Source organism: Pseudochaenichthys georgianus, chromosome 18, assembly GCF_902827115.2.
Source record: "Pseudochaenichthys georgianus chromosome 18, fPseGeo1.2, whole genome shotgun sequence".
NCBI lineage: Eukaryota > Metazoa > Chordata > Actinopteri > Perciformes > Channichthyidae > Pseudochaenichthys > Pseudochaenichthys georgianus.
The window spans coordinates 18065670-18082434 of record NC_047520.1 but is presented as its reverse complement, the minus strand read 5'-3'; the positions used below and the strand labels follow the sequence as shown (position 1 = coordinate 18082434).

Genomic DNA, 16765 nt, shown 5'->3' with positions numbered 1-16765 from the left:
TGCAGCGCACTCCAACAGCCAAGTAAAGGCAGGAAACAGATCATTGAAAATGTCGATCTCATTAATTATCATAGTGAGAGTTGAAGAAGCGACTTCCATAAGAATAAATGCCTCATTCTGAGACGTTCAGAACTGAGCACTTACAGAGGAAAATCATATCCTATGGCACGACCGTTAGGCAGTAGTGTCTTTAAAGCTGCATTCAATATGTCAATATATTGACACAGGATAAAATGTGTGTAGTGTGAATGGTGGTGGTTCAAGTGCTTTGCTATAACATGTTCATAGCATTTTTTTGCTGTTTTGATTTTATAGCCCACAAATTCACTTTTTCTGTATCACTCCGCTCTCCCAGTGCAAAGATAATATCTGATACATCTTCTGTACACTACCGCCCCAGCAATAAATCCCAAAACAGGCCAAGTAAGCACTTATTTAGTGAACAGAATCAAGCATTTAAAAGCTTTAGAGACACATATTTCCTTCAGGAGTTGTTAGTAAACCCAAACAGATGTGAAAGGAGCGGGCATAGTTAAGATTCTATATATCAGGTGGCCACAAAAAAGAATCTAGATAACGAGTTTTCCATAAAACGTAATATTATATCTTAACTTGAACTAACCGTATAGCTTCCTGCAAGTAAACAATGCAACATATGTATGATGCAACATTTCAATTAGCCAGTATCTGTAGTTTGGTGTCAAAAAGGACATGCATTAGACGGCTTACTACTATCATAGAGACAAACATTATGACCATATTCACGTGTTCAAGTCATTTTAGTAGCTTTTCATCCTAACGTCCATCTTTCAAATCTTTAGAAAAGTTGTACAGCAAGTCAACGCGGCAGTATGAAGCAGCACCTCACAAGAGAGAGGAAGATTTCATAGACATTCTGTAAAAGTGCTGCAGATTACTTTCTCCTGCCTCGCCGATTCAAAGCACTCTTCCTGGTTTGTTCAGAGAGGTGACACCTGGAACACATACTACAACTCTAATTGATTTTACAAGGCAGCTTAGGCTCTAATTGCTGATTTGCCTGGAGAGATTCTGGATCCGAATGGCTAAGCAACTTCTTTTGAGGTGTGCTGCGAGGAGATGTTCCTTCATGGGAGTGAAGACACGACGGGGATGGAATGAATGCATCAAGAAAAAAGTTGTGTGCTGCATTTAGAGTAAAGGCAGATACTGACACAAGGACATGAGCAAACATATGTACTGCATGCATTTCGCCTTCAGGACATATTTCCATCTCAAAGCTATCTCATTTGGAGGATGATGATAACATTTGTTTCATGATGAGAAGAGTAATATATCCGTGGTAAATGTAAGGCATATTGCTGTAAGTGCTTAACAACAATGTTGCTAAACTCTTTAGACACCTATTTGATTTGGTGAGGAAGAAATTGATAGGATGTGTTTCAGAGTAAACTAGAAGTGTACCACGTTTAACAACAAATCCAGGCCACGTGATTAATTGGATAACATTATAACACATATTTAAGTCTGCACACTTTAAGATATAACATAACTGATGTATTTTCGCGGCTGCCTTAGCAAGTGCTGTACAAAAGAAACAAACCAAATCAACTTTTCTGCCTATATTTGACTGAAGCTACTTTCAAAAAACATTAATACATTGCCTTAATGGTCATCAACACAAGGAGAGTAAATGCATCAATCAGCATTAATCAGTGCAGCAGGAAACTCCCATAAATTAACATTATTGAATGACCATTAAGTTCATGCAGTTCATTGCATTACACATGTTCCTGCAGTGTCCAAGGACAGCTAAGGCTGCAAACACTCCACCTGCTGCTGCGTGGACTATCAGCACAATACTGACTTTGTGAAGCGATGCATTTGCCATTTTCCATTGTTATGCTCCAGAGGTCTTTGTATAAAGGTCCAGAATTGTCAGCATTACTGGAATGTAAAGCTTATTTCAGAGTAAGATTAGAAAATGTAATGGTGCAAAAGTCAATGTCCTATTCACTCCGTAGAGCAGCCACGGTATCTCCTGTTACATGGCATTCCAGGAGTTCACTTTAACTCGTCCATGAGTAGGATACGACATTTTAGACAAGACTGGTAAGGTTTGTAGGTTGTCAAATAATGCATTCTGCACCATGAGTATTTAAAATCCCCCTATCAATAAAATGGATGAAATACTATGTACAGCAGTTTATAAAGTGATGAACACACTCTGCAGTTCCTCTGCTTTTCAAAGCATTTCATTGTTTTTTAAGCTTCTTTGTTGTGGTTTTAAAACACTAAGCTTTTAGGTTTTGGTTAACTGCTCTCATAATGAGCAGGCAGCTGTTTTCAGCAAATAGAGTTGAGATGAACTGACTGTACACTAACTGCCCACCAGCATGCAGAGAGAGTGAGAAACAAAGGGGATCATTCAGCAACATAACAGATAGCGTATCCCTGCTATGTTCTCCATTAGTGGATAATATGCTAATGTTGTCTCTACAGCTTGTATTGCTGTCCCCTATTAATAAACACATACAAATAATAACTAATAATATCTAATTTCCTGTTTCTAATTTTCCAAATGCAGAAAATATGGTGGTGATTTCCTCCTATAGTTGTACATAACAATTATGTAGCCTCTTTATTTCTGATTTGTTGAATCACTCTCTTCACTGTATTAGCTGTTGTCTCTCTCAACAACATTTCTATGCAAGGACATTTCCCCACAAATTACACTTTTACTGTTATTATCATAACATATGTTTTCGGCTATAGCCCATGCACTTTTTGAAACATATATATCTTTCACAAGATAGTGACGGGAAATCATTTATCTCAGTACGATCACATTAATGGTACATTAAAACCTATGTGCCAAGCTACATGAGGCAAAGGTCATTTTCATTTGCTTTTCTTATCACCTCATCTTTCAATACCATGTGTACTGTAAGAAGATAAGTGAGCCTTAATGAACAGCGACTCAAAGTGCATCCAGTTATCTTCAGCGGAGGTTGCACTTGTCTACTATAATAACTATGAAGACATATGTTAAGAATAACAATGATATAACACAGATGTAAAAATGTACCGCTGAGACCTTTAACATAACGCTAAATGTTCACCACATCACAGGACCAGAAAACCATGCATTTTATTTCATATGGTCCACCGTGATCGGATCACACTTCCTGTGTTGTTTTGGCCTGAGAACAAAACAGTATGGGCATATGATACGAGTAATCCAACAGAATATATGCAGGGCTATGAGACTAGCCAGGCAGAAAATAGATTGGGGGCTGTGATTCGGGGGCGTTAGGATGGGAGTGTCACTCACAATGCATACATGACCCGCAGCCTCTTCCTGTGATCAAAGCTGAACATTTAAACCTTCAGCTGCAGTCCATGTTCTCACAGGAAAGCAACACAGAAAAGAGACTGGAAAAGAGATCCATTTTTCCCCCTCATCATTTATTATGTCTGTAGTGATGTGTGTAAGTGCAGTATGTGCTTTGACAGAAGTGCAAGGTAATTATTGAAACATATGGATGGCTGAGCCCTCTCTTAACCCCCTCACTAATGATGCTTGGCTATTACAGAAGGGCATGGGAAGGACACTGCTACCATTAACTGATATATCCCACCAGAGATCCATGACTTATCTTACACTTGTTAGCTAAAGAGACGCCGTCAGAGCTTCAGAGAGAAATGTGGAAAGAGATTCTGAAAAAAAATATGTGACCTTATTATGTGTTCAAGACAAAAGAGGGAGCATGCCTTACATGCTGCAAAGTTACACAACTAGCCTTTTAGTGAATGGAACTGTTTTGATCCTTAATTTGACAAAACCTTGCTTTTCATTGGATATTTACAATTCACGTGTTGTTATTGACAGAGTGTAGAAGCTACTGATGGACGCAGAACATTTTAAAAGGCTTGCACTCTGAGCCTGACGGTACTCCGGGTTTGCAGAGAAAATTACAACAATTGCTTAATCTTTGCTACATCAAAGCCTTTCCATTGGCAGCGGATTCAATTTAACTCTAGACAACCCACTTCAAGTCCATTAACTTTCTCTGCTGAATGGATCAGGAAGATGCTTCCTCATAATGCCAGCACGCTCAGGGCCATTTTTCAGCTCTGAAGCTGCAGCTCTCTCTCATGCTAATGGACCCAGCAGTTAGCCTCCCCAGCCCATGCAAAACACGCGTACATCCTCGAGGTACATTGCAGTGTGACCCAGCCAACTGCAGCTTTTGTTCATGTTGTCTTGTGGCTGTGGGCAAAAGTGATGTTGCTACATAATGAACTAAAAGCTTTGGCGGACAGCAAGAGTCGCCAACACAATGCTGCAGCCGCTCCAGGAGCAGCAGTTGGAAATAGCTTCACTTCTTCAGCAGCACATACACATTCAGCTGAAATGGCCTTTTGCTAAACAGACCTCAGCATCTGCAGCAGCTGCTATTTGGAAGACTTATTTGCATAAATATAAATAAATGACATTTTTTAACAGTGACTGCAACACCAAGTTTACAAAGTTTAGTATTAGAGCATATTGGATGTTATCTAGTGGCTTGACACAACCCGACTGGTGATATTATCTTCAGGCAGTAGAGACAGCTGAGTGGGAGCTACTATGGAAAATGAAGGCTTGCATATACATCTGCTCAGTCTACTGTAGTTTTCTCTTCCACAGGAATCTTTAGACTACCTTAACACATCTCCCAACGGGCACATAGCACACATCTTTGAATGGTCCATAACACAGAGCATCAATCTCTCCCAGTTGCTAATTGAGACAGGAGAAAGGCTTCAGCCATCCCATTCCTTCCCTAAAGGACGATGAGCCGCTGGAGAGCAGATGGTCTGTCTGTGGATGTCATTGGTGGCCAGTTGTTACATTTGACAATGTGAGCTGATCTGGCAACTAACAATTTTGCAGCTTTCACGAAGGAGCAACTGGGAAAATAGACTTTGGATTGATTTCATCCCTCATACTGCGCACGCAAAGATTTCTGACAAAGACATATGGTGGAGAGAAGTGCACAGCAGCAGGCTGCCCAGCCTCCAGCCTGAGCCGATTTCACCTGATTGTTTCAGGCAACATGCACGTTTAGAGAAGCAATGTATGCAGTGTTTGCATGCAGGAGGCACACAGGCTTCTGCAGCTCAGACACAGAGCAAGTGATACATCTCTGCAGAAACATTCCTCCCTTACAGTACCTCTTTCTCTCCAAAGCATCATAATGTTTCTTAATATAGTTCAACACATGGTTTTATTCCACTTTACAGTATGTATTTTATATCTTGTCTCACTCTATTTTACATCTAATTTCTGCATTTGACTTGCATCATATTGTCCCTTTCACTTTCTCATTTATATTTCTTCTTGCACTATTTTTATAATTTTTTTATGCCTTAAGTATTTAATATGTTGCACTGTAGGAGAAGCCTGGAATTTAAAAAGTAATCGTCAACATGATGCTGTTGCTTTTGTTTACATGAACATACGTCTTTGATGCTTTTGACAATAAATCATGCTCATCAGCTTACATGAAGTCAAACTCGTTGTGTCCGAACCCAAACACTGCATGCCAGATGTTGGCTGTAACACGTCAGGGAGGAAGTAGCAACGCTGCCTCCATGCTCCACCTCAATCACCCCGTCTTCAGATGAACCATTCCGTGAGAAATAGAGTCTTTCACCTTCAGTTTATTTGGGATTGTGGGGGGGGGACCGCGCTGACGTTCAGAAGCGCTGCAGAGTCACTGTCTGGGCTCTGGCAGCTGGACTGATAGCCAGCCCTGTGGAATGGCAGCTGTTGAAGGGCTTTTTAAATTGCACCCAGGTTGATGGGTGGCTGTCAGGGGGGCAATGGACAGAGAATTTTGAAAGAGGGAAAAGGTTAGGGATGGACTGGCGGGGGGAGGGGAGAAGAGCTGGGTGGACAGTGACCCTGACACTGAGGTGTACAGAGAAATAACAGAGAAAAAACATAAAGTGAGGCATTGACAGAGTGGTGAGCATAGGGGGGGTGGGGGCATTAGTGTTAGAGTAAATGGAGCGCCACGGCACATCATGGAAGGGTTCTTTAGATCATCAGTGTTCATCATGTTTCATCCTCACACCGTGTTTGCATCCAGCGGGATAATATCACAGATACAAATGGAAATGTCAAACATCGCCAGAGCTCTCCATGGTGTTTTAAAGAAGCCCATCAAATCATTATTCAATGATTACAATGGAAAGACATGGCTTCAGAATGAAATCATTGTGAACACACAATAGCATTTCAAATTAAGTGAAGTGGAGCTACTGTGTTTTGCCATTTACAGCGTAGTGAAACACTCTGGGTGTCATAGAAAGTGACGCTTTCAGCCTCGATGGATAATCTTGCCTTGCTGTGGTTGTACGGTGCAACAGGTGTTGTTTTAAAGGTCATCACGTCTATTTCCCCAGTTGCTACACAAGCTAGCTTCATTATTTTAGGGATATTTAAAGGCATAATAGCGTTTCGAGGTGTTGTCAAACTGCAGCTGAATACACTCAGCTTGTTACATCTATGAGACTCTGCGGAGAGTTTAAGATGAAGATGTGCTGAGTGTACACTGAGCTACAAACCGTTTTAATAAACTATCCAATTAGTAATGTTAAGTGTAGAGTCACAGCACAGTAATGCCTGCCATACTCACATGTTCAGATGTGTAGAGTGAACACAGTATTGGGCACTGACTGTCTGTCTATTTTAGGGAGAGGATATTATTGTCTGGAGCTATTCTCAGTTGGAATGTATTTGCTGCTCTCCCAGACTCTCAAATAAAACAAACAGATTGCTTTCCTTCCCTGTGAGCTTCTGATAGCAGCAGACTGGCTACATCCACGGCCAATTATTAGCCATAAATCTACAGAGGGAGCTGGACCTCTGACAGGTGGCTCTCTTATTACATGCTGATTGCTAGAGTGTACCTATTAATCACTTCCTGTATTCCCCCGCGGTCAAGACACCTTCCTCGGAGCAGACACAATGGGGCTACTTATTCCCTGTTTCCTTACTCTTTATGTTGCTCTCTTTTATTCTTAAATGATGCTTGCAATATATTCCTCTAATGGATGTTCTATGTAACATACACATTGATCACAACTAATAAAGAGTGCAGGAAGAGGCGGAAAACCCACTTATTAGAAGCCTCCATCCAAGTAATATTGATGACAACATAATAGTAATGGAAGAGATTATGTTCTAAAGCATGTTTTCTAATATTTTGCTAAGGTTGTCATCCATACTCATCAACATCAGTCATCGAGTTTGCAAAATGTCAGTTTCCACACATAACAAGCTGACATGTAGAATAATATGAAGTTCATGGTAGTTACAACAATGGTTCAAAAACCCATTTTGAAATGTGAAGAATTTGCTACCATGGCATTCAGTGAATCCAGCACAGCACCATAGGCTGTGTGAGTATACGCCGGGGAAATGACAGCACACTGTACAGTACATCAAACTGCAGCCATTTAGTCTCAGTAACTCCATGATATAGCTTGCATATAAACTAGGAATAAATTCCCCTTCAGCATTTTGACAGCAGCTATTCAGATACTTAGCCCTTGTGCTCTGCAGTCATATTCCTCTGCCAGAATCAATTGCGCTGGCAACCATTGCCAAGCCGGAGTTTTATCTCCCAGCTTGAGAGAAGGGGCAGGAGCAGAGCGCGGAGATATGCTGTTTATCTGTCACACGCCTAATTCCCTCCCATCTCTCTTGATTCCCCTTTTGAAAGTGAACTTGTATTAATCTACAGGACCTTGAGTGGCGCCGTATGCACACAATCAGCAGTGACGTGAACCATTTTTCTTTTCTTCTTTTTGGGGTCAATCTCTGACCTTTTGAGTGCTGCCCACATTTTAATTAGTCCTAAACTAAAAAGCCGCCCAGCACAGCACTCCCCCCAAATCCCACGTCCCTTTTGTTCTCACAACTCATTTTGTGCCAAGTTAGATATAGCACATTCATGCTGTGATTGAATAGCAGAAAAGAAGAAGAGGTTTTGTAACTGCTTGGGAAATTACAAGGGCTTAAGTGTCAGACACGTATGCCTGCCAAATGTAATCATTAATGTAATAAATGTTTGCCCTTTGCACTATAAAAAGCAATGTCAGTGCTGAATGTGTGCTCAGGGCAGCAGGTCACCGCCCTGTTGTGATGTTTTCCCAACAACAAAACCTTTTTTCCTGAACTCTCTCACATCAAGTCCTTATGATAATAGCTCTTATGACGGGGAATAAACTGTAATCTAAAATATGTTTTTCTCTTGCAGCTCTTGAACTGTTGGGAAGGTTGCTTGAGTGCTGAAAGGTAAGCTTCTTTTTTTTTTAAATCACATCTGAGGTAGGAATCATTGTATAGTCCACAACAAAGATGGGTCATGGCACTTTAAGCTGGCTTTCCATTTCTGCTCGCACTCAGGAGTGTGTGTTAGCGCTGGCTGCAGCAACATGGCACCTCAGAGGGGAGAGCGTGAAGGCCCCTTGCTCTTTTCTCCCCTCTGTTTAATTAGCATCGTCTCCGAGAGCGGGGTGCCACTTTAGCAATCACAAATCCTGCCCAGCCAATAAGAACTGGTGTTCAACCATGTCTGACAGAGATAAATGGCATGCCGCGACATCTCAGCCTTACCCATCATCTCTGTTACCCATGCAACAGTGCATTGTGGGAAGAAAAGAGGAGTGCCACAAAGCTAAGTGGGCATGTGGGTCACTGAAAAGCATTGTGTGTCTATTGTATGTATGACTGTATGTTTGTGAAACATATATGTTTGATAGTTTGAGATAAAATAGACCCCTGTTATTCATAAATTGGAGCTACTGTACATTGAAAATGAGTGCCACATATTATCTTTATTTATCATCTGAATTTTAACCCAAATTATATTTTAGGGCCTGGTTAATAGGTGAAGGATGTATTACAGTTTTAGGTAGCAAATGTAATCCCAAAGGACTGAGATGTTTTCCACATCCTGTGACTTGATCACAAAGAGCCTTTTGGAGCGGAAGCATAACTTGGGGAAACATATCAGTCAAAGTAACTGTTTATCTATTTAATAAAACCACCTAGATCATTTTACCCAGTGACGTTGAGTGTGAAAGCTAAAAAAGTAACTTTTTGGCACAGATGAAACTAAAATTAGAAATGCATTCATCTAACAAGCTTATATCACACAGCAGTGTTGCTGCACATATTATCACTCACACACTCCACAGGTTAATACAACTATTTGTAGACGTTTAGTGCTTTACTGATGAGTTTAACTGCAAGCCAGTGCTCAGTCCAGAATAAACTGCAGACATTAAGTCTGAAAACCACAAAATAATTGCTTCTGGCTTAGTATATATTTAAATAAAGTCAATTTCCTTTAGCTGATTACCTGCAGGCTGTTCCAGATAATCAGTCAAATGTGATCATTTCCATATTTTGTTCTGCAGTTAATGTTATGAACTAACTTCCTGTCAGAGAGAAATCAATCACCTATACCTAGTGTATTACTTTCCATCATAGCATGTTTAACTTATTGAAAATATCACTGCAGTTCCTGCTCATTTAGGGGTGGACTCTCGAGAGCAGGGGTGTCAAACTCAAATACACAGTGGGCCAAAATGGGTAGTAGTCGAGGGCCGGACTGGTTCAATGTTTATTGCAAAGCGTATTGAAATGAACTTGTTGCACATATTAAACCTGGAACTAACAAAGTATTGCCTATAAAAACAACATTAAACATTAAATAATCAGTTGCATTCATTACTTATGACTCTATCTGCAGCTTTTCCGAAGTCATTTCTTATGATTACATTTTTCCACAGGCCAACAACAGCTTCAAAAAACTATTTCCCTCAAAGAAAAAACCAAACATGCCCTGTTGTCGCAAGAAAAAAGAAACATCCATTGAAACTCAGTGTGCTGCTCTGTGATGCTAGTTCAAGCAGATACTTGGCATCTCAGCTTGGTGCACGTTCATCAATGTTTGGGCTCAGGCTCTGAGCTGAGGAAACCCTCAGGATTGAGTGAAGGTGTGCGTGCAATATACTGGCGGGCCAGATCTAGTAATTAGAAATGATCATGCGGGCCGAAATTAAATCTACCATGGGCCACACTTGAGTTTGACATGTGTGCTCTAGAGCAGTGGTTCCCAACCTGGGGGGCACGCCCCCCTTGGGGGGGGGGGGGAAACAATCGCATGGGGGCGCCAGGCCTCAGATGATTTGTGGCCTAATATCATATTTAGACTTTTCTTTTTTTTTATATATATATATAATTGTTACACAATGCATGATTGTTGCTAAAGGCCTTGTCTCTACATTACAATAAAGTAAAGTATACAAAATAATTGATTAATTAATTTTAATTAAAAAAAGTAGCTATTAAAGGCATAAAAAGACAGAAGTGCATAATTTTTTCTAGAAATGTTTCTTCTGCCCGTAAAGTGTCCAAACCGGGCTAGTCTAAGCGCATTTTTAAAACATAGTCATCGTCCATGCCGGTTTCAGTTGAATTATTTGTCACAGTTGCTCCGATCAGATCGGTCTCCTACATTTTGTAGATTATTTACGACTTTTGAATCCACATAAACACATCGGCAAAATCCGGCTTACTTTGAGCATGTGTTTTAAACAGTTTAATCCCTTTGTGAATTGTTTTCACTTATGCGCCGTCCTTTATTTTCTTCATACAGCGGGATTCCAAATGAATTAATCCTGAGTCCAATAACCATCAAAGTCACTCCAATAGAGCTCCTTAATTACGCTTTCATCCTCCTTTAACAACATACTTCACATTCATCCAGTTTGTGACGGTAGTTGTAGCATTTTTGAGACTTCTACATTTTAATTACAGCTGTTGCCTTGTCTGTTCCCCCCCCCCCCCCCCGTGTGTGTGTGTGTGTGTGTGTGTGTGTGTGTGTGTGTGTGTGTGTGTGTGTGTGTGTGTGTGTGTGTGTGTGTGTGTGTGTGTGTGTGTGTGTGTGTGTGTGTGTGTGTGTGTGTGTGTGTGTGTGTGTGTGTGTGTGTGTGTGTGTGTGTGTGTGTGTGTGTGTGTGTGTGTGTGCAAATGAGCCTCATTGCAAAAACAGTCCAATGTACAAACATCAGTGCTAACAGTTACTGTAAAATGAATGCTGTCTTCATAGAGCTGGTGCTAACTGAAGCACATGTGCACTGACATATTGGCACATTTAATTCTCTCTGTCACGTTTCAATACTTGCCCTGAACTTTTGAGGAATGCCTCTGAACTTAATCCTTTAGCACCAGCCACTCCCAAAATGTTTCTGTTTGTCTCTGCCATGTTCTGCTTAGTCAATGCATTCATACTTTGCCACATGGATAATTGCAATCAGACACAAAACAGGGTAACTAGACTTCATGTTATATCATGAGCAAAACATTGTGTGTGAATCCGACCTTGAGACAGAGCAGAGCGGCAGCTAGAGGTACGCAATTTCAAAAATAAAAAGTTAAAATGAAATTGATACCATCAGTCTTAACTTACATTTTAAAATGTTCAAGTAGTTTTAAATCCATCAGTCATAACCTAAACAGTGCTTATATACCTTATTTAAAGTAGGGTGTATTCATTAATAAAGAGATTTCACCAAACACCCTTCTTATAACTAACACACACTTCACTTACGGGGTGGTTTGCGCAGTAATTGCTGCAGTCTCCTGTTTCAGAGGATCACAGTGAGGAACAGTTTGCAGCAGTGGGGGCATAATTAGTGATAGGCCTTGGACATGTCATACTCTGTTAGTCGGCCTCACTTTAATTCCTTTGTCTCCTCTCTGCTGCGAGCATTCATTCAGGCTGCGAGTGTGTAACAGTGTGTTTTTGCTAAGGCGCATTCTTAATGTATTAAGTACAATTTAATGTGACCTGATATACTACGTTATGCAAGATATTTCAACAGGAAGTACGTCGGCGCCGTCTTTCCTGTCCCTACTAAAATACCTGTGTGAGTGCCTCTTTGATTTCCTGCAGAACAAAAAGCAAAACAAACCACTATGTGTTATCTTTGCCTCTCATGCTGAAAGGCTTTAAGGGAAGCTCATTTTGGCTGTAATTAGAGGAAACGCTTTTTAGGCTTTCTGTATTGCTTTTTAAGCAGTTCCCTGTATCAACAGAACGCATGCAAAAGGGTTTTGTATGATGCAAAAAGGTAGACTGTTGATTACTGTCAAAGCTTTTTTGGCATGATGAGTGTGTGTGTGTGGAGTTTGCGGAGGAGTTTCTCAACCAAGGCTGTTGATGTAAAGGCGGATGTAAGCCGCTTTGAGGATACAGTATACGGTTAGGAGGAAAATCTCTTCCTCCAGCACCTTCCATTTGCTTTTCTCCCATTTCCCCTCTCCACCCTCTCTCATTCTGCTGCCACTCGTCCCTTGCTATCTCATCTCAACTGCCTCTCCCCTCCCTCTGTTGTTTCCCTTTCCAATTTTACCCACTCTTCCTCTGTAGCCTTTTCCCCCGCCATCGCTGTCTTCATGCCTGCGCTCATCTGCAACTGCTCCTGTCTCTGTCCTCCAGCCTGTCTCCTGCAAAATGACATTCCCATGAAACTACCGTTCCTCCTGGATTACGGTGTCAGTTTTAAAAGGCCTGGATAACGTAAATTGAAGTTAGACAAATAAAAACAGCAACTAACGTAATGGTTTTTTTTTATCCAATGATGCCTCTTGGAAAATGACGTCCCCGTGCAATTACATTGATACTATGTGTCCATTTTAAATGCGTGTCTAACATCGTAAATTCAACCTTTACAAATCAAAACTACAAAAGCATATTGATTCGGTCTAGTGAATAGGCACAAGTTAAAATAACTCAATGCTGATTGTTTGACATCTAACCTACTACATATGTAGACTTCCTTAAACTTTGATAATAAATGTATTTGTAATACACCAGAAACAATGGTTATCTACACAGACATATATTTTCTTCAAGATTCAATTGACAAAGTCATTTTGTGGACACGTAGAATGACTTTACTCACTTTTTAATCTTTATTTTTTTATTTACTCTATGATGATGGAGGCAGTGAAGGACATTGCCTCCTGTGGGATTAGTCTAAGAAAGAAAATCCCAGAACTAAAGGTTTACATCGAGATTTAATAACTCAGTGTTCAGTATATCGCTCATATTTCTATCAACGTTTCTACACACCTCACACTCAGGTTTGTGTAGTTAGTGCAGCCTTGTTGCTTTTAATCCGCAACTCATTTGAAGATATGATTTCAGAAAAAGTAGAGCAGTGGGTTCAGGTGTGTGCCCAGAGCCATTTTAGGGAATATTCCTTCAGACATAGCACATGGCACCTCTGCACATAGCAACACTCACGCTCATGTTCTTTCATCATGCTTTATTAGCTTTACAAAGAAAGAAAGAAAGAAAACAAAACTGCCGTGGGATTAGAAATGAACCTTGAATTTGAAGCAAATCAGAAAATAGCCATTTGTAAAGCTCTGCTTGATTAAATGATTCCTCAGGGAACCTCCTGACACAACATTTATAGATTCAAGAAGGAGGGACTGGTTTTGAAAAGCAATAAAATACTTTATCACAAAGCTAGGTATGCCATTATGGTATTGCAGTGGGTGTGTTAATCATAGCATCACATCAGTGTTTATAATGCTGCATGTAGGTCATGTTTATCAGAACATGTGTTATTGTTCAGTATAACCCTTAATGGAATGTAATAAAGATTGCATCAGGGTTGTGTGTATATAAAATAAACCTTTATCCTCTCATACGCAGACAGACCTTTACTACGGCTTATTCAGACGTCACTAGTCCACTAGTTGCACAAAGCTTTCTTGTTCTTGACTCTTGTTTGTACAAATCATTTTCGGGGCAAATTAGGAATGCTTTCAAAATAACAAATATGGCTGACTATGATAAAGCCTTGCTCTCCTCATGCCAGCAAAAACATATTTGGTCTGTTGCAGAGAGAGCCCTGGACTCGGACTCGAGTGCCGATTTTCGGGACTCGTGACTCATTGACGCGACTCGGATTTGGACTCGTGAATTCCCCCCCCGATGACTCGGACTCCTTGTACATTGACGCTCCGACTTGGACTCGAGCACATTTTCTCTGGAGTCTGATGTCCTCTATCCTGGCGTGTGCACCTGTGAGGCGAGTTCACGTAGCCTACTGGGCCCCGCTATTCCAGTCTAGAGATGTCTACAGACACACCCCGCATCGTGCTCTATGCTTTCACACATTCTGCTTCCACATGCTCGTTATGTGGAAACAATATTGAAGAGAATGCTCCGTAACACATTACTTACGAGTTCAGACATATAGGCTGTCTTGAACACTATCATTAGAGTAACGTGATCTAATCAATAAATAAAGATTCAGCCATAACATGAAAGCACATGGCTACTTAACATGTCATTTTGCATGCTAAGTAGCCATGTGCTTTCTGGGGCTAAATATTTATCAGTAAACCGATTTAACCTGTAAAAGTTCCTTCAAAATAAGAGTCCCGATCTTATTACAAAATAAAAGTGCAAAACGAAAACTTTACCATAGGAAAATATTGGCATACAAATGTAATCACTTCTCTAAAAGGTAACTCATTTTAAATATAGTTTATTTATATATAATAATAATAATAATCTCTCTCTAGGTCGTCCTCAGACGAGCCCTCCATCGTTGCTTCCAGTCATCCCGGTTCTCCATACATCTGGCCAGTTCATTGGTACTTTGTGCTCCGACGTCATTCTTGAGTACGTCCAAGTATGTTTGTGAGGGACGTCCTCGTGACCGACGCCCGTGTGTTGGTTCCCACAGCACCAATTTGCCGGCTGGCAGCTCTTGATGCCTTTGGCAATGTCCTGCTAGTCTCATTCTCCTATAATAATAATAATAATATTAATATTAGTAATAAGCTTTATATTTGTATAGCACCTATTACAAGAATTGTAGCCAAACTCGCTTCACAGCAGTTCAATAGACAGATTAGTATAACATGACAGGATGAAAGCAATGTAGAGGAGCAGCTACATTTCAACTCATATATCCACAAAGATTAATACATGAAGACGTGTGACTCGGACTTGACTTGGACTTTTCTTAGGTGACTCGGACTTGACTTGGACTCTTCTTAGGTGACTCAGACTTGGACTCGAACACAGGTAATGATGACTCAGACTCGACTCGGACACTCCTTGGGTGACTCGGACTTGGACTCGGACTCGAACACATGGTAATCATGACTCGGACATGGACTCGACTACGACTCTCCCTTGGTGACTCAGACTTGGACTCGGACTCGAAGAGTGGTGACTCGAGAGTGACTTGGACTCGTGAATTGGTGACTTGACTACAACACTGGTCTGTTGTGGAACAAATCAACGGCAACAAGGACATTTCATGTTCAATATTTAGTGAAGAAATGGCATAAAAAGTATTGTTTTCATGGGGTTACTCCAAAATACACGGGGTCTCCAAAAACTATTACCCTTTTCATTGCGTCTCCACATATTTGTGACAAGTGAGCAAAAAGAGGGCTGATCAGACATACATGTGTGCAACCACCGCATTGTCTTTCCTTGTCTTTCAGTCATCTCAAATAAATCAATACTCATCAAATAATCCAGTATTCTTCAGAGATTTCTCCTCAGACAGATCTTAAATGCCCTGTATCTCATCCTGCATCCACTGTAAAGCTTGCATTTCTCCCATGTGCCCATGCCTCTTTGCCAGATTATAATTCACAGTCTACTATTCGAAAAGCCTAGGCAGTTTGTGTGCTATTGATTTTATTTACACAGCTTCTATATTTTACTCGGTGCAAATCAGAGCAATTGTTTCCAAGTGCATGCATGAATCAATGGTTCCCTGGAGCCCGCGCTGGTGACTGCATGGAGCTCAATACCTCCAATTTATGTTTTAATTACGATGATCTACTAAGTGTTGGGAGCTCTGCCCCGCTCTCACAATCAGCATAAACAAGCCCAGCAGCATGCTTCGTATCTTACCTCAAATTGCAGGCAAACAGTGGTTTTGAATGCATTCGACAAATTGTGTCTCAACTGATTAGCAGTGATGATGATAAGAATATTGTATCATTAGTTGACAAAGTAAAAGTAGACTGAATACTCAAAGTACAATTATAAATGATATTTATTGTGATATTTACATCACCACCTTGATTTTGGGAAGCCAAACAATATATTAGGTATTGTTTTATTTAATAAATTGCTAAATCATTTCACATAAAACATCATCTGCTCAGTTGTGTTTGGCTGCAGATTGCATTTGATCCCCTCCATGTTGGTCCTGTGCTGTTTTTGTTTGGCGGACCAGTCAATCATTTGATCACTTGCCATTAGAAGTGATTGCTCAACTCAGTATGCCATATAAGTGGCTTCTGGAAAGCCTGAAAGCCATACATTTGATTGACTCCTGTAATTATGGCGGATCAATAAAAGGCTGTTTCTTTCTCTGCTACCATGGACTGTATCAGTCGGTGCACTTTTATAGGTTTTGGCTACATCTTAATCGGAATTTGATGACATAAAGAAAATGTTCATGGCGTAGTTTACAGACATACATATCGCAGCACAACAGCTTTTACAACATACATCTGAAATGCAAAAGACATTCTGCGCCGTTTTATGGAGAAATAAGTCACCAGGGCTCAATTCTGCTTCAAGAGATGTGCTTTCTTTACAATATGTTGCTGTTGTTTTGCGTTATACCATCCGCAGATGCTCCAGCAGTAATACCTAATATA

The 16765-nt window shown here is 40.6% G+C and overlaps 1 protein-coding gene across 14 annotated transcripts in view; it reads left to right on the top strand.

Annotated features, from left to right (window-relative positions):
- LOC117463550 (receptor-type tyrosine-protein phosphatase delta-like) overlaps positions 1-16765 on the top strand; it is a 405065-nt gene that overhangs the window by 249144 nt on the left and 139156 nt on the right. For all 14 annotated transcript variants that reach the window (XM_071206543.1, XM_071206542.1, XM_071206541.1 and 11 more), the window contains exon 9: positions 8295-8332. The gene's annotated coding sequence lies outside the window, so the exon portion shown is untranslated. The remainder of the gene's footprint in view (positions 1-8294; positions 8333-16765) is intronic.